Below are 24,881 nucleotides of genomic sequence, written 5' to 3'. Positions count from 1 at the left end.
ATGTAAGAAACGAGTTGCCAGTCCAGGTTCGATGCACGATACTGGATGCTTGGGGCTAGTGCATGGGATGACCCAGAGGGATGGTATGGGGAGGGTGGAGGGAGGAGGGTTCAGGATGGGGAACACATGTATACCTGTGGCGGATTTATTTTGATATTTGGCAAAACTAATACAATTATGTAAAGTTTAAAAATAAAATAAAATTAGAAAAAAAAAATAAAAGCAATGTCTGTCATAAAAATTTTTTTTTACCTGAAGTGTATAAAATACAAAATGAAATCATCTTTAGCTTCGTGCCAGTCCACAGCAGTAATCACATTTAATTTGAGGCAGTAATGATTCCTGACTCTTTTCTATGGAGGAACTAGCTTAGAAGGATATGGTGCTTCACCTTACTGTGTTATACTTGAGAGTGTTTCAGTAGCATACTATATACGTATGGAACATAAATCTGTTTTATAAAAATATCAACCCTCTCTTAAGGGTAGTCACATTTTTCCTTTCTTTCCTCTGGTTCTTCTTATGAACCTACCAGCATTTATGATGCTTCACACTCTTGGCGCCTGTCATTTACTTAGAAACTTTCCAGGCTGCATTTTTAAGGTTTTGGTTTTTGTTTTTAATAGAACTTAACCACCTCGATTGCCTAAAGGTAGTCCTGAGTGGGCCTCACTTGTGCCATTTGCTGCAAGAGTAAAAGCATCTGAATGCGATAATAAAGCATATGAATATTGGGCCCGCCAGCATGGGTTCCTGTCTCAGCTCTGCCACATACTAGTTACTTGAGAACATGTCATCCTCCTTGGAAGCCTGTCCTTGATTCCATGACAGCTGTCCTTGGTTTTCCTTCTCTCTCTTTGGCCTTTAGGTCTCAGGTTTCTTTGCAGGTTCCTCGTCGTCTGTCCATCTCTTGAATGTTTATGTTCCCCTAGTTTCTGTCTGAAGCTTTTTTCTCATTCTTTGCATTCTCAGTTACAGCTTGTAAGATTGGAATCACAGTAATAGCACTTTCTTTCATTGTTGTGAGTATCAAGGTAAGGAATCTGGTATACTTTGCCCAGTGCCTGGCCATAGTAAGTGCTCAATAAATACTCCTTCTTATTGTTGTTATTATAAGTGTATTACCTTAGTAATACCATTACAGTAACAGTGAAATAAGAATAAAGTAATAATGTATATGTACTCAGTAAATCGATAAATAAATGATATTGTTTATTTTTAAGCTTTATCACTTGGAACATTTTATCATACATAAAATATTACAGGTGGTTGTCAGGGAAGTTCACAAATATTTAATTAAAAATAAACTTCTTTAATTTTAAATAATTACAGATCCACTGTAAATTGTAGAGATAATATAGAGATTCTTGTGTGTCCTTCATCCGGCTTCCCTTATCGGTTGCATGATATATAACTGTAAAACAATATAAAAATGAGAAATTGACATTGGTATAATATATGCACTTAGTTCTATGTTGGAGAAGGAAATGGCAACCCACTCCCATGTTCTTGCCTAGGGAATCCCGTGGACAGAGGAGCCTGGTGGGCGGCTGTCCATGGGGTCGCACAGAGTCGGACACAACTGAAGCGCCTTAGCAAGCAAGTTCTATGTAACTTTATCACATTTATAGCTGTCATTTTATTAGAAGGAAGTGTAGTTCTGCAGAAGTGGTTAAAAGGGAGGTAAAACAAAAATAATAGCAGTGCATTGTGGTTTATAACATATGTGAAAGTATAAAGAACTCTTGACCCTTGATATAAAACAACTCTATTAAAATTGTGTAAAAATATATGGGAGAGAGGTTCAAGAAGGAAGGGATGTATGTATACCTATGGCTGATTCATGTTGATGTTTGGCAGAAACCAACAAAATTTTGTAAAGCAGTTATCCTTCAATTAAAAACTAAATAAAATTTTTGAAGGATATAAAAGAAAAATTGTGCAAAGATTTGGTCTTACTCTTCACCAGAGGACAAAATGCTTGATGACATTACCATTAGGCAAAGCAAATAAAACCACAGTGTGATGCCACTGCATATCTGTGGACTAGTTAAAATCAATAAAACAATACCAGTGCTAATGCATAGCAACTGGAACCCGGCTCCATTGCTGGTGGCAATGCAAAATGGTAGAGCCATGTTGGGAAACAGTCTTGTTATTTCTTGTTAAATGAAACATACAATTTACCATACCATCCTGCAAGCCCATGCTACTAGGAATTCATCTCAGGAGTGAAAATTTACATCCACACAAAAACCTGTAAGTAATAGTTATAGTGGCTTTTTCATAATCATCAAAAACTGGAAACAACTCAGTGCTTTTCAACTGGTGGTTGAATTATCAAACCGTGGTACATCCATACAGTGTGATACTTCTCAGTAGGATCAGTCAACATGGGTGACTTTTGAATGCATTATGTAGGTGAAAGAAGCCTGGCTCAAAGGGCTCCCTACTATATAACTCCATTCATGTTGCACTCTGGTAGAAAATAAACCTTTGAGGGTAGAAACCAGATTAGTGGCTGTGGCAATGCCTGGTGGAGAGGTTGACTGCAGAGGGCACAAGGAAATGGTTTGTGTTTGTGGAACTGTTGTCTGTCTTGATTGTGGCAGAAGTTGCATGACTGTGTTCTTTTGTTGAAATTTGTGGAAATGTATACATTAAAGGGTGACTTTTATTACATATCCTCTGTGCAAGAAATTTTCCAGGCAATACTGGAGTGGGTTGCCATATTCTAAGTATAAAACCATATTTTAAATGTTACTGGATTGCTTAATGATAAATCTGTGGCATTTATCATTACCATGGATTTATCATTACCACAGGGTGAGGGGAAGTGTGGCAAAGAAAACTGGAGGAGAAGAAATGAAAGAATGTGGGTGATGTAGGAAGGAGTATGTTTGGGGAAATGAGAGCTGGTCCAGGATGACCCATATCTCAGGCAACAGAAAGTGTCCATGCCTTCCCCTCTGAAGGCTTTTTGCGTAGGTCTCCCTCGATTCAGAAAGTACTGATCTCAGATAGCTATTTCCGTGGCTGAAATGTTACTCCCAGAATCACTCCCGTAAAGGTGTTAATTTTAGTTTCTGTTGCTTCATCATAATCATTACCTGATTGAGGGTTAAATGAGATATTTGTTATAATACATTTGCACAATGGCTGGCACAGAATACATTTCCATAGTTAACACTCATGAAGTGATGATGTCAAGTTGTATTTAATAGATGAGAAATCAGAGGTTTAAGGTGGTTATTGTTGTTTTAGTCGCTAAGTCGTATCTGACTCTTTGTGACTGCATGAACTGCAGCCCTCCAGGCTCCTTTGTCTGTGGGGTTTTCCAGGCAAGACACTGGAGTGGGTTGCCATTTCCTTCTCCAGGGGACCTTCCTGACCCAGGGATCAAACCTGTGTCTCCTCATTGGCAGGCAGATTCTTCACCACTGAGCCACCAGTTAATAGTGGAAGAGCCGTGCTACCCTGGCCTCCAGACCGAATTCCCATGTTCTTTCCTACTGAGTTATATTCACCTTGGAGTCAGGTAGCTTTCTGAACTTCTGAAAGGCTGAAAACAACCACTTTTGTGCAGAAGTTAATTGTTTTCAGGGTTTTCCATTAAAACCATCGTCTCAGTTCAGGTATATTATCTGATTTTTGTTTTGTTTTATTTTCCATTTCAGAGAACTTCAAATGTGGGCAGTGGTATAAAGTGATGTCTGGGTTATTTAAGTTCTTGAGAGAAATAGGTTGCAAGGGAACGGGGGAAGTATTCTTAAATTAAGTTTAAAAATATCCTCGCACACTGTCATTAGCCTTGCAGGGCCCATCAACCTCCAGTTCACTCTTTCCTGGTGTCAGATGTATTGGAAAGCATTGACAAACAGTTGGTATGCCAGAGACATCTAAAAGCCTCCAAGAGGTGCATAGAGACACGTAAATCTGTCATTTAAATAAACTCCACTACTGGCAGGCGTCTCAGAAATCTAACTCACAGTGATGTGGGCACACGGGTTTTGTTAACCAGAAACAGCATTTTAACACTGACAGCTTCTAAAGAAGACAGCTCTAGACAGGAATTCACTGTCTGTAGAACTGCAAACTAATCTTGCCTTCAAATGAAAAAATTGTAGTGCGGCTTACTTTATATAGCAGAGAAAGCTGTCATTGTTGGGTTTATTTCCTAACATCTGAATCTTTAATGCATAAGCAATTTTTCTATCAGTCATTCTTGAAACTTGACCAGAATGAAAATTTTGGTTTTGAAAATTTTTGTACAATTAAAGTTTGACCACTTTATTTTTATGCTTGTGAGCAAGTCTTGGAAAAGTCCACATTGTTGTTATTGTTGTTTTAGGTTTATTGGTTTTTAAAAATGTTTTCATAAATTTCTTTTTTATCTCTATTTTCTTTTTTTCATGGAAAGGCATTTTATTGTAAATATAGCAGTGTGTACATGTCAATTGCAAACTCCCAGTGAATTCCTCCTCCCCTACCTTCCGCCCCAGTAACCATAAGTTTGTTCTCTAAGTCTGTGAATCAGTTTCTATTTTGTAAATAAGTTCATTTGAATTATTTTTTTTAAAGATTCCACGTATAAATAATTATTTCCTTTTTATTATAAAACAGTTTTGGTTCTTTTGAAGTATGCCAGGTATGCAACATGAACATTTGCAGTTCAGTTCAGTTGCTCAGTCTACATGTCGATAACAGTCAGGTAGGCTCACTTGCTAATCCTTAGATAGCAGCCACAGAAGGCTCAGCAAAACAACTAACTACAATGATCTGGGCTTTTAAAGTTATTCTCAAATAATTAATTTCACAAATAGTGGACAGGTAAAATGTTCATATTCCAAAGGAATACCTTTACCTGTCCACTATTTGTAATATTATATGAACATTTTACCTGTCCACTATTTGTAATATTAATTATTTGAGAATAACTTTAAAAGCCCAGATCATTGTAGTTAGTTTTGCTGAGCTTTCCGTGGCTGCTATCTAAGGATTAGCAAGTGAGCCTGCCTGACTCTCCTCGACATGTAGATGCAGCTTGTTGCCTCTGTATGTCAGGACACATGTACATGAAAGGTATGTGCTCTGTGGCTTCTTATGAATTTGGGAGTTGACAGAGGTCTTAGGACATCTGACAGAATCATATACCATATATGGTGAATGGGTGATTTGCACCCTTGAGAATGATGTTCTCCTTCCGTTTTTATATATGAAGTGGTGAAAAGAATTCCCTCTTTCTTGAGCGAAGAAAGGATATGAAACAATTTTTTTCTTCAAGTAGATCCTGGAGGAAGGCACCCCATCTGTGATGGGTGAGCGTTATATAAAAAAGGAGCAGATCATCAGCCAAACAATTCTGCATCCGGGTGCCTTGTCATTGTCCTGTGAGCAGATCCCAGGGCTTCATTCCTTTTTGCATATAGTGAATTAATTATCATTCTTTCTGTGTATGTGGAGTTTTTTAATACTTTAAAAAAATATTCAACTGACCTGTTAAGTTGGTTAGATCTTGCTTATCAGGAAGCTAGATGGTGGAGAAACAAAAGAGAGAACCTTTCTCTTAGATATTTTATTTATTCTTTTTGAAAGATTTTTATTTGGGGGATAAATTAAGTCTTGGGTGCAATGATTTGTCTTGTTAGTATTAAAATAAGTCAGCTCTCACGTGTCCCCACAGCAGTAGCAGCACAGCCTGAGGGAGGGAACAGATGTTTATCATGTGTATGCCCTGCACTGGGTGCTGTGCCCCTGCTATAATACACATCACCCTTGTGGTCCTCAGCAGTTCTGTATGCATTCAGGATTTCAGTCCCCTCTTTGCTAAGCCCTTTAAGGGCACCCTACTCTAATGAAACAACAGTAAAGACAGCAACAATGAAAGCCCGAAGTTCTTGCTTTCATAACATTTTTTGCTCAGCATTATTGCAGCCCAATTTTTGCTAGAAATTCAGATCGTTTTAAAGAAATCAAGATACATGACTATTCATTTAAGATATAAGGGAAATTGTTGAACTGGGACTTAATTGATCTGTATCACTCTAAAGCTCTTATATTTGCACTAAAATTCATTAATGTATGGCATGCTAGACTTTTGAAACTTACACTGAATCTTTTAGGGTAGGCTAGAAATCTAGGCACAGAACTACACCAACAATAATAATGAAGTCTCCCTGTGAAAACGGCAGTTCAGTAGAAATTGGAAAGTTGCATAGGCCCCCGCCTCCCCAACCCCGCAAAATCTTATTTAAGATGCTGTACTCATCCTAGATAGGAGTAGTCAGTGTCATCTCTAGGAGGGGGACACAGTAGTCTGAGTTCCTGTTGGTGTCAATCCATGGATTTTTCCCAAGATAAAATGTCACCTGTCATTTTCCCCTGGAACTTTAGGACTTTTCAGTTATTTTAAGTTTTGTTTGTTTCCCTAATGTGTGGATAACGCTACTTCTTTTGACCAGTGTACTTTCCCTATCCTGAAATTTCTCTCCTTTTGCAGTTGAGTCTAGCATATATCCTACTACAGTTTCACAAATAGTGACTCGAATCGAAATCTTCCCAAGGTGCATCAAGTTAATGGTTTTGGTATATCCCAGGGTCACCTCCTGAAGCATGGAGGCATTTTAAAAGGACTCTCAAAAGTTGAGCTGTTAATCCTGCAGCACAGCACAGGCCAGAGGCTTGTTTCCTGGGGAATCAGCTTTGTATCTCCCAGCCTGACTCCTGCCTTCCTGCAGCACATCAAAGCAGCTGAACACATTTTGAGTTTTGGGGCAACTATCACTCATTCATCAAAGTTCCATCTGAGTGATACATGTTTTTGAAAACAGATGTGGAAATGGAGCTGGCAGATGTTGAGAATGGCCCTGGTGTTGAAGCCCATGTTGTTGCACATGCTGTAGGAAGGCAGGTCGTTAGCATTCAGAGTGGCGCACCTACAATCTGTAAATTCATCAAGTTGTTTGCATAGCTCTTGGATTAGTCTTTGTGGTTTGATTTGCATTGCTTTGGAGGTAATTAAAAGCTGTCCTCACCCCCACCCCCTGCATATGTGCTTAAAATATAATAAACATGAAATACATAGCTTACTATGTATTTTAGTGGTTGGCAAGATATACTAGTGTTCTTGTGTTGAATGTGCTTTTTCATTTTGGCTGCTCTGTGCCAGGCATTGCTGGGTGATACTGCAATAAGTCTTTGAAGTTGATATCATTTTTTCCATTTTATATTTGGTAAAACTGAGGCTAAGAGGAGTTTGATCATTTGAACTTGTCCAGCTGCTAAACAGTAGAACTCCTTAATAGGAGAAGTTCTCCTACTTAAAGTCCTAAGTCCTCCTCAATAGGATAACACCCACTATGCTGCCTGTACCGCCTCTGCAATGTGATGGGGAGCAAAGTACAAAATGGAGACGCTAATGCTCTGAGACTCAGAGAAACACCTTTAATCTGCATCATGACTCCTGCGTCTCTCATCAGTGTCTGGGACCCCAACTGTGTGAGAAGTCAGCTCATCAAGGCAACACCGTGCATGGTCCCCATTTTCAGCCAGACCAGTCACTCTAGGGAGAAAGCATCTGTACAGTGTTCATTTCTGTGTCGTGGTCACATTTCATCCTGAGCCAGGGTAGCATGTGGCCATGTTCTCACCTTGGGTTTCTCAGGTTCCAGGCAGATACTTGGGTACAGAGATGTGTGAGTATCTTCAATACAGTTAAAGGGAAAAAAATAAAGTTCTTCAACATGCATATTTGATCCATGTTACTAATAATTTTTCCTAAACCATGCTTTGATGAGGAAAAAATTGAAGAGAAATTGTACATACAGAATGTTCCCAATTATTATTTTTTTAGTGAACAGGGAAATGACTTGAATGCCATATTGTAGTTGTTGGTAGATAGCAGGATATTGGGTGATTAAAGAAAGTAATTTTTTACATACATTTGTGTAATTTGGAGCTTTCTAAATATAACAAGCTTCATATTACTTGTAAAAATCAAAGGAAATAAAGTAAAATATAAAATTAGATAAAACATTATTTGAACACCTTCTTGGTCTTTTTTATGACTTTTTATTTAGTGGCCCTTGTAGGAGGGATATGGGACCAGCTTAGAGCAGAGAGTATCCAGGGGTTTCCTCCCTTTGCCTTCAACAGAAACACCCTGAGACATCTTTTCTTTTTTCTTTATAGTTTTAATTCTGGACACTTTTTTCCTTATTAATGTTCAGAATTCCATATTTATCTTCTTAATGGTTTAACATGAAGGTTCCCTTGTGATGTCTTTAGTAGTAATTTTCAGGGAATCCTTGTTTTACTTGCTAAGAGCAAGATCTATATTTTAATTTATTTTCATTTGTCATTTGAAAAGTATATCACTAAGTCTAGTAAAATTGCCTTCACCTTTGTCTGAAGTTTCCATATCCAAATTCCATACCCAAATTTAAAATATACTGAAATTTATTTCATTGCTTCCTGTTTTCTTAGTATCCTGAAATCAATGTCTTCTTAAAAAAAAAAAATTTATTTGGCTGCATTGGGTCTTAGTTGTGCCATGTGGGCTCCCTAGTTGAGGTGCTTGGGCTCAATACTGGTGGTGCCTGGGCTTAATTGCTCTGTGGCCTGTGGGATCCTAGTTCCTTGACCAGGGATCGAACCCACATCCTTTGCATTGGAAGGTGGATTCTTAACCCCTGGGCCACCAAAGGAGTCCCAGAAATCAATGTATTCTTGTCTGTCAAATGTAATTTCCATGTGGGTTCAGTGATTCACCGGGAAAACTCACTGGACTCAGCTTGTAGTTGTTCTCACAGCTGTGATTACAGTAGAAGGACACCAAGTAGACTCAGCAAAAGAAAAAGGCACAAGAGGTGGAGACTGGAGAAAATCAGCAGCAAGCTTCCAGAGTTCTTGTCCAGTGGAGTCACACAGGACTCCTTAATTCCCCCGAAACGAGTTGTGACAACACATGTAAAATGTTGCCAACCAGAGAGGCTGGTTAGAGAATTGGTGCCCAGAATTTTTCCTCATAACTGATCACATTGGGACCCTCTGCTTAGCATGTACCAAAATTCCAAGCTCCCAAACAGATCCCATGGACGGAGTAGCCTGGTAGGCTGCAGTCCATGGGGTCGCGAATAGTCGGATATGGCTGAGTGACTTCACTTTCACTTTTCACTTTCATGCATTGGAGAAGGAAATGGCAACCCACTCCAGTGTTCTTGCCTGGAGAATCCCAGGGACGGGGGTGCTTGGTGGGCTGCCGTCTGTGGGGTCGCACAGAGTCGGACACGACTGAAGTGACTTAGCAATAGCAAAGGGAAATAAGCATTTGGGTTGTTACTGTGCAGTTTAGGCATTGTGAGCCTTTCTTTTCAGGAAACAGTGGGAACTCTTTCGAAATTCAAGTTTTCAGACTCCTGCCAGGGGCTACCCTTGTCAAAACTTTCAAGGGATAGCAGTCTCAGGCCTGCTCTGTTAGTTCTTTCTACACAACCTGGAATAGAAACCTAGAAATACCCATTTACACCAAAGGAGAAAATTAATTTGCTGAGTAAAGAGTATGTGTGTTAACTTCTTTAAGAGTGACTTTTTGGACATCTCTCTAGCTTAGTTTTCACCTCTGTAAAATGCAGTAGTACTTTGCACTTTAAAATCCTGTGTTCCTGTATGTTTTCTGATGCGTTTTACATCTGCAGTTCTCAGACTGGGGTCCACGTACCCTAGGGTAATGTGAAGACTGTCTCAGAGGAACAATGCATGGATAGTTCTGAGAGGATCAATGTTCAGATCCTCAGCTTTTGTATATGCTCTTTCCTCATCTTGGTGTGGAGGAGAGAGAAGCTTGGGAGGAGCTCTCTTCCCTCTCACCCCCGCCCCTTTTGGTTTACAGAATAAATGCATTGCTCTCAGGTGGGTAAACAGAGGGACAGATTCTGAGGTCAAGTGTTCAGAGAGCAAAGCAAAGGTAGATTAGGTGATAAATAATGAAGAGAACAGCACATTATTTTGCTTGGGCCATAAATGTATTGCAAAGGTTGTGACTTTATTTACTAGCTACTCACTGAAATCCATAGTCTTCACTTCCTTGGGCCCCATCTAGTCCGCATCACTCAGCTGCCCATGCAGGGAGGAGCTCAGCCAAAGTTATGGGAAGAAAGTGATGAGTGACTCCCACGCTGGACTTCTGAATACTCCCTTCTGTCCTCTTCCTCACTTTTTTTCTGGAAAGGAGTTAACCCAGAGAGAGACCCCAGAACCCAAATGTTGAGATGGCAAGCACTTTTGTCCCTGAATGACTGTGAAGATTGTTACCTCATTGAACTGTTTTCCAGCCCAGTACTGTCATGTGAGCCAGAAAATGAACTTGTTATGTTTAAGTCATTATGTAGTTGGACCTATATTTTACCGTAATGCACTCATGATTTACCTCTTAGAATTCAGAAATGAGGTGCTTGGTATGGGGATGCATATTAATGTATTTATTTTAAAAAGTGAATTCAGTCTTTTTCTGATAGAAATTGAATCTGTTTGGTAATGAGGATGAGAACCGCCTTTGTCTATTGATCATATATATGGTTGACATTTCACATAAATTCAGCTTAATGTGCAGTCCCAAAATTTGACAAAAATATATTTAAAGCACATGTATAATTGTATCTTGGAATTCTATGCTGGAAAAGAGTATCCTTTACTTTTTACCCCAATCTTAAAATTAAAAGATAAAATTTATAAGGGTTAACTTTAACACACACAAGGAGAGATATAGTTTTCTGAAACTCTTGGAGAAATTATAAGCAAAAACAATTGAAGACTGCTAATGTATAAGAGGATTGTTAGCAAGTAGTTTAAATGAGTCTTGGTTGATCTGATTAATAAACAGGCAGTTAGTTATTCACTTGTGTAAGTGAGCTAATGTTCAGGGCAAACCTAAGGCAGAGACTAATGCTCCAGCTTGAACAACTTGGACTGTTGTATGTCTTCCAAATTACCCTCTTAAAATATTTGTATGGATCTCATCAGGCAGGTGAATGGAAAGGTTGAGTAAGTGGTCTTCCTGTGAGAAAAGTGTACACATAGGGGGATTACTTCACTTAGTGCTGCCAGTAAACCTGAAATTTTATTGTTGCTTCTCCTTTCCTGAATCTCTTTTATGTGCTGAGGAGACACATAGATATGGGATGAACCTCGGGACCTGGGCCAAGTGTTTGTAGGAAAGAAATTGAAGAATAACTGGGTGACTAAAGTGCTAAGGGAAGGACTTCGTCTAACAGGATGCAATTTCCTAAAATTTATGGATTTGGCGAGCTTGGCTCCCACAGCATCTTAAATAACGTAAGGAAATGTTCCTACTTGTGCCCCACACAGCACAGCGAGCTCACTGTGTGGGGCACACTCCTGCAGGCGAGGAGCAGCAGAGGGCAGCCTGAGCACGTGTCCTTCAGGTGGGTGAGCTGGAAAGGATCAGAGGCCCTCATCAGGAGTCACAGGCAGCATTACTGAAAGCATCTCCAAGAGTGTATCTCTGGCAACCATCCACTCTGAAGACGTTGGCAGTCATAAATGCCAGAGTCACACCTGGCATTTTTGATGAAAAACACTGAACACCCCATGGGTCCAGAGCCTGCAGGGCTGCTGGGGAAATCTGGGAAGTAGAATAACTGCTCTGCATAGAGCAGGATGCAGACAGACCTCTTATTGATGGAAGGAATCCTTTGGGTTTCCAGCGTCTGCAAAACAAGCATCTGAAGCCCTGGAGATGAGTTCAGAGGGGCAAACAGTAGAAGGTAGGCCAGGTGCTAGTAAGGAATCGCATGTGTTCCCTCAGAAACTCAAGGGACAGGCTGAACATCCTACATTTCTCACACTTCTTGAGAAATTGCATGTGAGAAAGAACCTAGAGAGCCAATTGCTGGCTAAAAGGATTTGCGGGGGAGGTATTTGGGTGGATGATGTTTAGACACCAGGTGCCTTCCATTTGGTCTGGGCTGTTTCCAGTTGTCAAAGCTATATTCCTGAGCCCTCCTCCTGAAGATTCTGTGACTCCTCCAAGGCAGAGATGGTGACATCTTCTGCTTTGTATCACCATGGCCTCATGTGGGGCCAGATTCCATATCTAGGAAGGGTTTAAGTGAGAATCAATGTTCAGGTTATGAGGTTTCTCTCCAGCCTCATCCACTAGAATGGAACAAAGGGAGGGACTCAGACCAACATCCCATTAGGACTAGTGTGTGCTCACCCGAAGTTTCATTTTAGCCTGCCTGGCAGGTGAGATTCAGGAGGAGTCAGTCAGGAGGAGAGCCCAGTCAGGCATTGTCACTGATACTCTGATCCTGATAAAACACTAGCGTGCTTGTCAGTCACCAAGTCGTGTCCAACCCTTTGTGATCCCATGGACTGTAGCCCACCAGGCTCCTCTGTCCATAGGATTTCCCAGGCAAGAATGCTGGAGTGGGTTGTCATTTCATTCTCCAGAGGAGCTCCCTAACCCAGGGATTGAATCCATGTCTCCTGCATTGGCAGGTGGATTCTTTACCACTGAGCCACCAGGGAAGCCCTGTGACACCTGAGGCATCTCATTTAGAGCAACTCACCGGATCTTCCAGAGCCTCTCTGTGGGTGTTGATGGAAAGGGTAGTACTTCCTCTGTGGCCATTTGTGGAGACAGAGCTCTGACTGCTTCCTGCCTGTGGGCCCCAGGAAGCCTCCCGAAGATGTGGGCAGTCCTTGCCCTGTGAGCGTCTGCCTCGCTTCTGCAGCCTGCATTGACTGCTGACCTGACGCTTCATCTCTAGACTACTGGGTTGGCGTGCTCAGCTTGAGCTCGCACTGCTTTAGAGCTGCTTCCTCGAGGGCAGGAAGATCCATAGTGAATAAAAATGAAACGGGCTATTTTGCCAAGGATTTGCAGTAGCAAAACAGAGAACTGACAATAGGGTCTTATGTCTGTTGCTCAACAGAGTGAATGAATGATCAAGTGATGCGCAATAAAAGGAAAGTGTCAGTGAGGAGAAATGGTAAAAATAGAGCACCAAACGTCAAGGGCTCCTTTGTTATTTAACATTTATATTCCTAGCCATTGTTAGGATTCAGTCTCAGGCGGGGATGAGACCTGAAGTTCCCTATTGTTTATTTTCCTGACGGAGCATGCACAGTATTTAATAATTTATCAGATAAGTAGCGTTCTCTCAATTCAACAGCCAGCATATTCTCAACAGTTCAGGAACATTCCCCTGGCCAAACCCCCCCCCCCCCCATTCTCAGTTGGTGTTTTTGTGCATGTGTTTGTGTATATATGTGTTTTATATAACACATATACATGTAAAATAAATTTAGTGTCTGTGGAGGTATGCATTTGTGTATGTCAGGGGAGAGAGGAGTTGATGTTTACTCTGGCTTCGTCTTAACTTGAGCGCAAAATCATCCGAAAGTCTAGATGAACATTTCTCTGGAAAGGGAAGAACATCCGGAGGGATCTTGTCCTAGTTGTGCTGTTGGCTACAAAACCTTTGGCAAGGAGTTTAGTCTCCAGGTGTCTAATATTATTTGCTACCTGTAAAATGAAATAATCATATCTAACATCCAGAGACATAACAGATCATGAATCACTGCATGTCAAGTGCCTGAGGCAAATGGAAGTTCTTTTTGAGACAGGATGGTAGCATTTAAACAGTAATGTTGGGGGACAGTCTGTATTCCTTGCACATCATCCCTGCTCTCAGAGGAAAGATAGGAGAGGTCTGTCCACTGTATCTCTATGAGAGTTTGGGTTCAGATCCTCAAGAGGGTTTTTGTTTGGGAGAAGATTGAGTAAGTAAAAGCATTTTAAGAGAAGACTAAAAAGCTACAGAGAATTGTAGGAAGGATTCAACTGATAGCACATGCCTTGCCACGGCAAAGAGCTACTCAGATGATCACCTTCAGATCCCTGTAAACAAGTGTCTTGAAGGGGCAAGGCTCTGAGGGATGAGGTGTTTGCTGCCATGGAACACTTTGGTGAAGATGAGACTTGGGGGAAGAAGAAAATGAGCTTGGGGCTTTTAATTTACTGTGAATGGTAATGACCCAGGCTGCTGCTGGCTGAAGCTCTTGGAGCCTCTGTTTGGTACCACCATTCCTCCGTTCCCATCTGTGGGACCAGTGTGGTTCAGGCAGGGGCGCCCCTCAAGCCTGGGGCCCAGATGAAAGGCCTGCAGCAGAGTCACAGCCAGCATGCAGCACGCACAAGGAACAAACATTTCATGAAGCTTTGGAGATTGTTGCCGATGGAGCATGAAAGATGATTAATACAGAATCTGTTACCATATGCTTTGGGAAAATGCTCACACAGTGTCCTTTATCAGGGCCCACTGTGCTCATAGCTTGTTCTTTAAAAGTTGTTCCAAATGTTAAGTTGTTATGCAGGTCTCTATGACCCTTTATAAAGCAACCACCGTAATCCCGAGGGCCACAACCCTTATGAACTGTATGATTTTGGTGAAGTTTCTGAACTGCCCTGTGCCTCAGTTTCTACATTTTTAAAATAGGAATATTACTATTGCCTATCTCATGGAGTTTAGAGGAATAAATTAAGTAAATAATGAATAGAATATTTATTACCCTCAGAGCAGTTTCTGATATGTAGTAAATACTTATTAAATTTATTTTCAAATATTTAACGAGTATTTACCATTTTCTAGGTCCTAAGCAGTTACTTATAAGGGCTTATACATAAGGATGTATAAAGATGAACCAGAACCTATTGGTTTCAATATTCTTGCAGCTCTTAGATCTAAGAAGAGAGATATGTTAAAAAATGACTACTTAGAAGAGGTGTAGTCCCTTGAGAATGTCCATATGGAGACTAACCTAACTTGGAGAATAAAAAATGGATGATCCCAAAGGGATGGCATTTAAGAACTGAAGGTGATTAGGTGTAGCTAAGAAGAAGCCAGGGATAGTGAGGGGGAGTTACACAGATTAAGGGAGTGGTATATTCAAGGTCCCTGAAGCCGGAAGGAAGAGGGTCAGAGAAGAGAGAGAAGCCAGTGGGGCAGGAGCTGTGGAGGGCAGAGCTCTGAGCGGTGTGGTGAAGAGAGCCCTGTCTTTGGGGACTTCTTGGCCCTGGGTGTGTGACTTTGGCTAGGCTCATCTGCTTCAGGCCTCAGTTTCTTCATTTCTAAGATAAAGGATCCTTTCGGTTCTAAAATTCCCATTCCAGGATTTTTCTTACCTTTTCCTTTCCTGGTTCCAAAAGAGCCAATGAGGCTGTGTTGAAAGTTGTTTCGAATAAAGTCTAGTTGTTTAGAGAGAACTAAGGGGAACAACCAAAAAGGGAGGTGGGGGGTAGGCTCTTTCCGGTCCGATGCTTAACCTGACTTTTACACTGTAAAATGTGGACTCCTGGTGGCTGACCCTCCAGCAGCTCCAGGTCCTCGGATGACATTTAGTTTTGTCTGAAGATGGCATCATAGTGAAAGCTCCTGCTAGAGACAGACAGGCAGAACTTAGGGTTATGGTCCCACTTCCTCCTCTGCGCATAGGAGTGTGGGCTTAAACACTTTTTTTCTGTTGTATTTTTCCTCTCAGACTGCATGGTGAGATAATTTTAGCATTTATAGAAAATGTACTCCCCACCGGGCTTATACATTAACCCCTCCTGAAGTGAATAGAGCATGCAGTGGAGGAACTTGGTTTTTTTTTCTCTTTTTCTTTCTTTTAATACTTTTCATTTAGAAACATTATTCACATTTAGTACATTTGAACCCAAGAACAAGCAGAAAAGTTTTAAAAACTTGTAGATATTTTTTCCTGTGTTTCAGAACTCCACTGGCCCTAATTGTGAATTTCTGAATTTGGTCGCACAGGATTTTTGGTTGTGTGTCCTCTTACATACATTGATTGCTGCAACCCTGGCGTCAGAGTAGTTATCACTCTGTTGAGTAAATATGCCTCTGTCACAGATGGGAACAATTTCATCCACAATCTGTGCTGTGTTTCTCAGTGGAAGTGAGGCTGGAGGAGACGGAGAAGTTGGTAGAACGTACTTTGGAATAGGCTGCTATGAGAGAGACACTCACCCTACTTCTCAGCTCTGGTCCCTTCCTGAGCCAGCCTCCATGTGGCCCTGGGGAAGTAAAAACTGCTCTGGGCCCTGCCCTCTCAGCCCTCGCTCCTAACCAAGCTGCTGCAGGGTGCTCTTCACCTTGGATAACTCTATCGCTGTACCAGAAGACTCCTGGGATCATGAACTGCAAGATCACCTGGCAGGTGCCCACATCCCCACGTATCCTTTTTAAGAACATGCACAGGGATAATTCACACTTTAATTTGAAGTTGATCTGCTCCAGAGCAGACCTGTAGACCCTGCCACCTACACATCTGCTGAGTCTCCTGTCCTTCTTACAGCCCATCTCTTCCTTGTCTCCTGTCTGTCTCTTATCTTAAACTATGGTACTTCGCTTGTGTTGAGCGTATTTAGCACGCTCTGGCATGCTAAACAGAGGAATGATGTAGAACACTGGTCTTAGTAAATTTGATAAAGGAAATGAATGTAATGACTGGGTAACAAGGACTTATTTGCAACTCAGGTAGCTAGCTCCCTTTCTCTGCTTTTGACAAAATTGAAGGACTCCCCAGAGGAAGTCAGCTGATAGTGATGAATGCTAGCTAAGAAAGAGCTCATAAGAACTGAGAAACACTGCTGCAACAAAACTCCTCCAGTCCTATCCACTTATTAAGGTGAAATTTTTTAAAGAAAAATATAATTAAAAAATGACACTGGCCATGTATCACTAGCAGTGTGTGATATTCTCTGTATTTATACAAGCTAACTTAAGAAGTCTTCATCTATAGACCTGGTTAGGAACTAAATATCCAATAAAATTTTACTTTTTTACTTTGGTAATTACCACATTGTAGTATATGTAGCTCTAATTAGCTATAAACTGAAAAAAAGTGTAATTATTCAATCAGATTTTTTAAATTTAAAGCCTATCATAGGAAATTTTTAAAAATTAAACTTCAATTAATATGCATTTTTTTCCTGCAGAATTATGGTGGAGTGGTCAATAAAAGGGTTTTGAACATAAATCTATCTTGTCTTCAGATAAAATTCTGTGGGGAAAGTGGAATAGAGGTAATATAAGTTTAAAGAAAATAAGTAATGCTATAAAATCTGTTCAGAAAGAGCCTGTTCTTTTATTTTTTAAAATGGTTGATGGAGGCATCAAATCACCATAGTATTTAGAGGTGTGCATTTTATTTCTAAATGTCCGTGTTTAATTCACAGATTTGTAACTTCCACAACTTAAAGTTACAATGAGAAATTTTTTGTATCTACTTAAAATTATGAAGGGGAGCACATAGATTTTCAAGAATTATTTGCTTCTAGTTCCAGAAGGATTTGGGAATATTACAGTGATTTCCTTCTCTGGCTTGGGAGTGTGTATGAAAAGTACAGGTTTCTGGGTTCTTTTTCAGACCTATGAATTGGAAGATCCAGTTGTAGGGAGGATGGGCCCATATTTTTCACACAAACCCCTGATTCCCAGTGATGCTGGTGCAGCCAATCCCAGGACCAGTGTTTGGCGCCTGTGTCCACTTGCTTTTACTTCCATGCCCGAAGCCCCTGGCCTGTCCTTCTTGGAGGGACTCCTGAAGCTGTGGAAGCGGAGCAGTGGCAGGCACTCAGGTGGGAGGGAACCACGAAGCTAGAAGTTCCTGGGTGTCAGCCATGGAATGGGGACCTAGAACCAAGGCCGTTCTGTCTGTTCACTTTCAGGGATGGTTCACATTGTCTTCTTAAATCACCTTTGCCTAGCTCATCCTAAGGTGTGCCACTTTTGAGCCCTCTTTAAGAGTTTTCAGTGCTTTATTGCAATTTTCTAGATTCGTTAAGCAGAATTAATATTGGCCCCACATCTACCTGGTATCAGTGAAAATCTATTTGACTTAACAAAATTTGAGTCCATCAAAAAGTCAGAAGCAGTCAGTGATTTCTAGCCATTCTTCTGGATCTTTTGATTGTTAAAAAAAAAAGTCCCTCAGAATATGAGATGTGGCTATTAGGCAGTATGGACTATTTCAAAGGGTTTGACTTAATGCACTGAATTTGCTACACATTGCTAGGGTTGCATTGTCTTTCTCTAGCCTTTCTTCTATGTGAGAAATTTGTTGCCACTTCCTGTGTCTCAGCAAGATAAATGAACTAATTTAAAATATTTTCCATGCCTCATCTGTCCACTCCACAAGCTGTCAATGAGTTTGGATTGGGAGTTTGTGTGCCAGCAGTTCTCAGCTGGGAGGACTGTTATTGTGAAAAAAGAATGTCGTTTCCATAGCAGCTTGGAACGCCTTTGCAAGTGTGCTTTCACATTCTTGCAGGAAGGATAAGAAGATACATGTGAGCTTCCTAAAACTCATCTGCTTGACTTAAATGAAGTCATTATTATTGTTATTATAATAGAAGAGGTGGCAGAAATTTTCCAAGAATTAATGAAGGGGAAACAATTTGACGTGAGTTAAAAACCAAAACAAAAAGGAAAAAGAAAAATATTGGAGTTGTTAAAATTTCAGATTATAAAAATTAAAGTGGGGAAAAATTACTATTTTTCTTCAAAATAATGTTTCTAATTTAACATACTTTATTCTGTGGGTTGAATAACTTAAAAAATATCATGGCCCCTTCACAAAGTTTATTATTTTTTATAGTCCCTGGAATTCATCATATATTCCTTTGTAACACATTTAAAGAAAAAATCATATTCAGAGCATCATAGTTGCTCTTTAAGGCATTTTTCATCCTCTTTTGCATCAGGATCGAGTTCTTCACAGTATTTACAGAGTGGTATTTGTAGAGGAGGTAGAGTGAAAGAAGTGATAAGTTGGAAAGAATTTTTACAGTTTCTGAGATAGTACAGACAGGTTCCTTTTGGATTTTCTAAACTTTTTTCTTACTTAATAATACATTTTAATGAGTCTTAGGGGGAAGTCGTAACTTTGCTACATTGCTTATCTCTGCCGTCCGCTGACATGACACAATACTCTTGTGAGGTATAATATTAAAATCTTCTCTGGCTAAAAGTGGATTTTGGCTTTTAGCCTAACACTGAGCAAATAACCTTTCCAGTCCAAGTTAAATGCTCCCATAAGCTCCTTAAAACCAAATTTTCCTTGTTGAAATAAAGTTAGCTAATATAATTCCCAAAGGGTAGGATATGGAAGCTATTTAAATGAGACTTTTAAAAAAAATGCTTCCCATGTTTTGCTGGCTTGGTCTTTCTTTTGCTAATATTTGATGGGTGCTTCTTTGCTAGGTTTGGAGTGAGAGGTCAGGATTCTCATAAGGGAGTTTGCTGGTCCATCACATGGGTTCATTTCCTTAGTTTGAACCGTGGCTTAAAGCAGAATGCAGCTGCCATCACCAGTATACCTTCACTGGGTAATCACTGCAGAAACTCTGTCATGCCCCATCTTTGTAGTTGATAGTGACCCCATTATTGACCAGAACTCTAAATCTCCAGCTCCCTTGTAGCACAAGGCCAGGCTTTCTATGGTTTCCCCAGTAGGTCAGCCCCAAGGTAGATGAAAATTTGATAGATGTACTTATAACCTCTGGAGTTTTCTGTAGGAACTTGACAAGTAGATTCTTTCTACTAAATATTTTAACACACAGCCTTTAAAATGACATTTACCTCTTCTTAGGACCATTTTTTGACAGTGGCATGTAGTATTTTTATTTTTATTTTATTTGAAAACATCATTTGGGGTTTTATAGAAAAAAAAATTTATCTCCTCAGCGTGTTATCAGCAGAAAGGATAGTCATTCTTGGATGGATGGAAGGTTTATTGGTGGAAAGATTCAAGAAGCTATTTTGTGATAAAGGATTTCTTTGCATTTTTCCTCTAGTCAAGTAAATTGCTTGTGGGTTCTTGCTAGGAAAAAATAATCCCTCCGTGCTGCTTTTAATTTGATCAGGTTTAAAATGTTTTCAGAAGAGTTAAGCTTTCTTTGCATTAATGTCTGGTGAGGTCAAATGGAGAATGGCTTTGGAAAGGACTTTCTTATGGTGTTCTCTTCAACCGTACCACAGGAGGGTCAGTACAGTGGACCATTTTCATTTGACTTTGAGATGTGTGGTGTGTCCACTTTCCCCCGACAGATAATAAGTTCCTAAGTATATTTTTCTCTGACTTAGTGGTAAAGGGTTCATGTTTCCTATGATTCATATCCAGTGTGCCCTACTGTCACTTCCAAAAAAATAGGCACACACCATAATATTAACCCAGCATCATGATTTTATATGGCTGCTGATAACTACACTTGACCCGCAAGGGAAAGAATTAACAGTACCTCTTCTTCCTATTCATTAGGTAAAAGTTTGCAAGATAAGCTATAATTCTGGTAGGACATAGAAGCATTTTTACGAAAAGGTGGGCTGAGTTGTAAAAAGACTGTCATTGAGCTTGATAGCTCTCCTGCTTGGGGGCTCTGTTTTTAGTCTCATCCTCTGCTGAGTTCGTGAATATTTCAAGGGAACCTGAACAGGTGACTCTTCCCTGGGGGTCTTGGGTAGTTTTCAATGGAAACATGCAGTTTGTCACTTTCGTTGGGATGGTTTTAACCCAATGTAAGTCCAAAGTAGAGATCAGAATTCACTTAAGAGGAATAGGGAAGTCTAGCAATAGAATAGAATGAATTTCCTACCCCTCTGATGCAGATGTTGTTGAGTTCTGTTTGTTTTCCTAAAAAATGTAAGATCATTTAAAAAAAAGTTTTCCCTCAGGAAGAAATATATGCTCCCTGTATTTGAAGAAGGGTCTGTGAGTCTAGATGTCTAGTTTCTTATATTTTGATGACTGTTGAACAGATACATGATTTAAAAAACTGTTGACTAAACATGGCTGTTGCAGGAAAAAAAATGAAGAAAATACTTCAAGTCCTGGATGAAAACCCTCGATCTTGTAAGATGATTCTGTGCCCCCCACCCCATAAATCTGAAAAGCCCCTTCTGGTGGTAAAGAGTTAAGCTGTGGTCATCACACTTACCATTGAAATGGGAAGCCAGGATTGAAGAATCAACATGTTGTTTCACAATTGGGACGGCATTGGCAGCAGAATACAGTCGCGTGGTGCTGTGAGAGGCTGAGCAGGGAACTCGGTACAGACTGGCTTGAGAAGAGTTGTTGATGTTTGTCCTGACACAGGGCTGAGCCACAGCCTCAGCAAATGGTGCTACATCTTCTGTGGCGATTTGTTTAAAAATCACTCTTTTTGTTCCTCAGTGGTGTAATCCCCTGATCACTGGTGCGATCTGCTTTTCTGCCTATTTGCATCACACATTCACGCTTTTGTGCCTTTTGCTGTGGGAACCTGGAAAGGAACTGATACATTATCACATTCTACTATTTCTTTTTTCTCCCCCCGCCCTCATCTTTTAAAGGGAGTAACAATGGCCATGTTACAAAGCCTTTTGTGTTCAGAGAGCACTTTTGTCCCCATTACCCCTTAAGTCCCACAATAATCCTGTGAAACACAGCTGTAGAAACAGGCTCAGAGACACGTGGGAACTCACCTAGGTATCCTGTCTCCTAGTGGGGGAACTGGAGCTCAAACTGCAGTCTCCCTTAGCGCCTCTCCTCTCACAGGGAGCAGGACGGGTGTGAGCCTGAAACGAGCCCCAAATCTTACCTTTAGTACAAGAAAACTAGAGGCCTTGAACTATTCTTTGTGCTTCCTCATTTTGCATTAATTTGACAAGAGTCATTTGAAGGGGGTTCCAAAGAATAAATTTTCTTTTCTTTTTAATAATTTACCTTTGGAAAGCACCGCTTTGGTCTCAAAACTGTAGCACTGTAATTTATGTGTATATGAAGTGAAGTGAAGTGAAGTCGCTCAGTCGTGTCTGACTCTTTGCGACTCCATGGACTGTAGCCTACCAGGCTCCTCCCTCCATGGGATTCTCCAGGCAAGAGTACTGGAGTGGGTTGCCATTTCCTTCTCCAGGGGATCTTCTCGACCGAGGGATTGAACCCAGGTCTCCTGAATTCCAGGCAGATCTTTAACCTCTGAGCTACCAGGGAAGCCCATTATGTGTACATACCATTAGACAAAAGTGGTTTATCTTTTACTCCCTGAAGCTCGATGGGATCTTGTTGCATGGAGCAGTGGAGGAGCTCTCTCTTCATCAAAGGAAGGAAATGGAGGTATGAATTTCAGGATGAACTGGATCATCCTCATCTTTTAAAAAAGTAACATGAGTGATAGAAGATGGCCACACTTTGGTTTTACGATTGCCAGGGAGCCATAATAGAAGCAGTAAATGTCTCAGAGTTCTTTCACACATCTGCTTTGGTAATTAACTGTTCTGTTGAAAGGATCTCACAGAAATGGAATTTTTTAAATATTGAGAAAATTCCATTAAGAAATAGAGGGAGAATGAAAAGCTCATTATAAAAGCCATGCTAAGAATAGGCAAGATGTGGCCCACATCTGAAAAATGTTTACTTTGAATTGCAATGTACTTTTCAGAGTACATTCAAGTTAACATTCAAGTTAATGTTCCCACACTCTGGTTGAAGAGTTAATTGCTGGGCCAGTCTAATACCTGTTTGAATTTGTTCGGCCAATTTTTCATGACAAAACCATTGTAGATAATGTAGATAAGGTATTGTTATTTTCATGAAGACAGTCTGCATGAGTAGAATTACTTTATTCCTCTTGCAGCTGTACACCTTTTGTGACCCATTCATGGTTAGTTGCAGAGACAGGGGAGCTGAAGGTCGTACACAGTGTCACAGTGTCTTTGGTTCACTGTGGGAGCAAATCTGCCAGTTCTGATTTTGAAATGTTAGCAGACAAAAAGTTGAACTCTTTTTCCTATTATTAATTTTTATTACTGTAAAAACAGTAAAACAACAACAACAACAAAAAGTTAGGATTCCAATAATTACGATGTTTCCCATTTTTGCTTATTCACTGAAATATGTGGTGATTATAATCACTGTGCTCATTCATGATGATTTGGGGTATTTTTAATTGTTCTGGGTCAAGGGTCCTTAACTCTTGTTTCTTGGGCTTTTTTGGCAGTTTTTGGTAAAGACTGGGGATATTTCTTCAAAAAATGTTTTAAAATATTAAAAATACGTAGGATTTTAGAGTAAACAATAATATTGAAGTACACATTAAAATATTTTCAAAGTTAGTTTGTAATATGATAATGTAATTTTTTTTAATCAGTGCAATAAATAATAAGATGTGGCAAATCTGTAGTTATATAGTGTCAAAACGACTGTGAGCATCAGTATTTTGATATTGAAGATGAAGGGGCAGACAGGGCAGTTGAGGAACTTTATGCCTTGTGGTCCCTGCTATCTGGGTGAAGGAGGAGGCTCAGTTGTCTTTAGACTGTGAAGCTTTGGGCTGGGGTTCAAGAGTAGTAAGGTTTGGGAACAGATGGAGTAGGCTTGCTTGGCTCTTACTGTGTCCTGGGGACTGAGAGATCTTTTGTATATGTTACTCCTTTGAACCCTGAGCATGGCTTCATGAGGAGTGGTGGTTGTCCCTTTTACTCAAGCAGTAAAACAGCTAAGCTTGAAGAGATTACTCACAAATAGGTCACTGGAAAAGATATTGACCATTTACTAGTCCTCAGAGTAAGTCTGGGCTTTCCTGGTGCCTCAGACGGTAAACAACCCGCTTATAATGCAGGAGACCCGGGTTTGATCCCTGAGTCAGGAGCATCTCCTGGAGAAAGGAATGGCACCCACTCTAATATTCTTTCCTAGAGAATTTCATAGGTAGAGGAGCCTGGTGGGCTACAGACCATGGGATCTCAAAGGTCAGACATGACTGTGCGACTGACACTTTAGAGGAAGTCTATCTAAATAATCCAGAAGCAATATCCTGGTTAGTAAATCAGTACGAGGCCACAGTGGGTGCAAGGTTAGGATTCAGTCCTAAACCTTTGACCAGAGCCTGTTTTACTGCCTTTTGTCAATTATTCCTTCAACTGACCACTTGAGATTGAAACCCCACATTTGTCTCATCACTGCGAGGCAATTTCTCATCCAGAAGCAGAAGAGATGGGCGCTGGAGGGACAGTGTTCACACAGAGGTCTGTACCCTGACCCAGCTCTTTTCAGAGCTGCAGTTTTCCACACCAGAGAGGGAGAGGGTCTTTCTCAGAAAGACCACCTGTGACATGTCTACTCCACGTTGACCTAATAGCTTTTCATCACCACTTCCCTCCTCAGTTTTATTTGGACACATGGTTCCGGGGTATTTTAACTTAAGCGTAAATTTTCTCACTGTCGTCTGCTGCTGCTATAATTGAAAGACTAGAGGCAAAGAGGTTGGGGCAGGCCACAGACAGAACAGTTCTTGGGTGACAGTTCCTAACAAGGGTCAGATGTGTTCAGGGGTGTTGGGGCAGCTTCTGGTGTTCAGGGCAGAAAGCATACCCCAGCGTCTTGCCTTGTGTAATGATCAAAGAAAAATCATGAGATCTCTTTATTTTTCCTTTTCCCAACCATTGAAATAAGTACCATTCACCAAGATAAGTATATTCAGCAGGAGTATAGATAAATGTTCATTTAAACTGTTAAAAAAGTGCCTGTGGGAAGTCAGATGAGAGAGGCAATTGAAACATGGCTTGTGGGACCCAATTCCTTCATTGCAGATTAGTGAATGGAAGATGACTTTACTGGTTCCTCTCAGACCTCACCAGTGAACACAATTTCAGTAAATATACAGAGAAACAGGCATTTCAGAAACATACACACACCTCTCTCACAAAAACCTTGAACAAAACAACCCTGCAACCTTTCATAGTGTTGAATGTTTACACTGTCTCAAAACAAATATTGCTAAGGATAATTAGTCTTTATCTTTGATTTAGGGTTTT

At 40.4% G+C, this 24,881-nt stretch overlaps 1 protein-coding gene and 1 long non-coding RNA gene across 7 annotated transcripts in view; one reads left to right on the top strand and one right to left on the bottom strand.

Moving 5' to 3' along the window:
- The window catches only part of KDM4C (lysine demethylase 4C), a 409,790-nt gene that overhangs the window by 306,381 nt on the left and 78,528 nt on the right, over positions 1 to 24,881 (top strand). The window lies entirely within an intron of this gene.
- Positions 1,192 to 21,838, bottom strand: LOC113897045. Of its 4 annotated transcripts, XR_003512223.1 has the most exons (5): positions 21,026 to 21,838; positions 15,209 to 15,461; positions 10,062 to 10,220; positions 5,497 to 5,530; positions 1,192 to 1,414 (listed from the first exon to the last, which is right to left on the bottom strand). It is a non-coding gene; the product is annotated as an uncharacterized LOC113897045 (long non-coding RNA). The 4 variants fall into 4 exon arrangements; XR_003512222.1 differs by lacking the exons at positions 15,209 to 15,461; positions 21,026 to 21,838 and adding an exon at positions 12,591 to 13,223; XR_003512225.1 differs by lacking the exons at positions 5,497 to 5,530; positions 15,209 to 15,461; positions 21,026 to 21,838 and adding an exon at positions 12,591 to 13,219.

This window comes from Bos indicus x Bos taurus, chromosome 8 (assembly GCF_003369695.1).
Source record: "Bos indicus x Bos taurus breed Angus x Brahman F1 hybrid chromosome 8, Bos_hybrid_MaternalHap_v2.0, whole genome shotgun sequence".
Lineage (NCBI taxonomy): Eukaryota > Metazoa > Chordata > Mammalia > Artiodactyla > Bovidae > Bos > Bos indicus x Bos taurus.
Note: the sequence above shows the minus strand (reverse complement) of the source record. Positions and strands in the feature narration are given on the sequence as shown.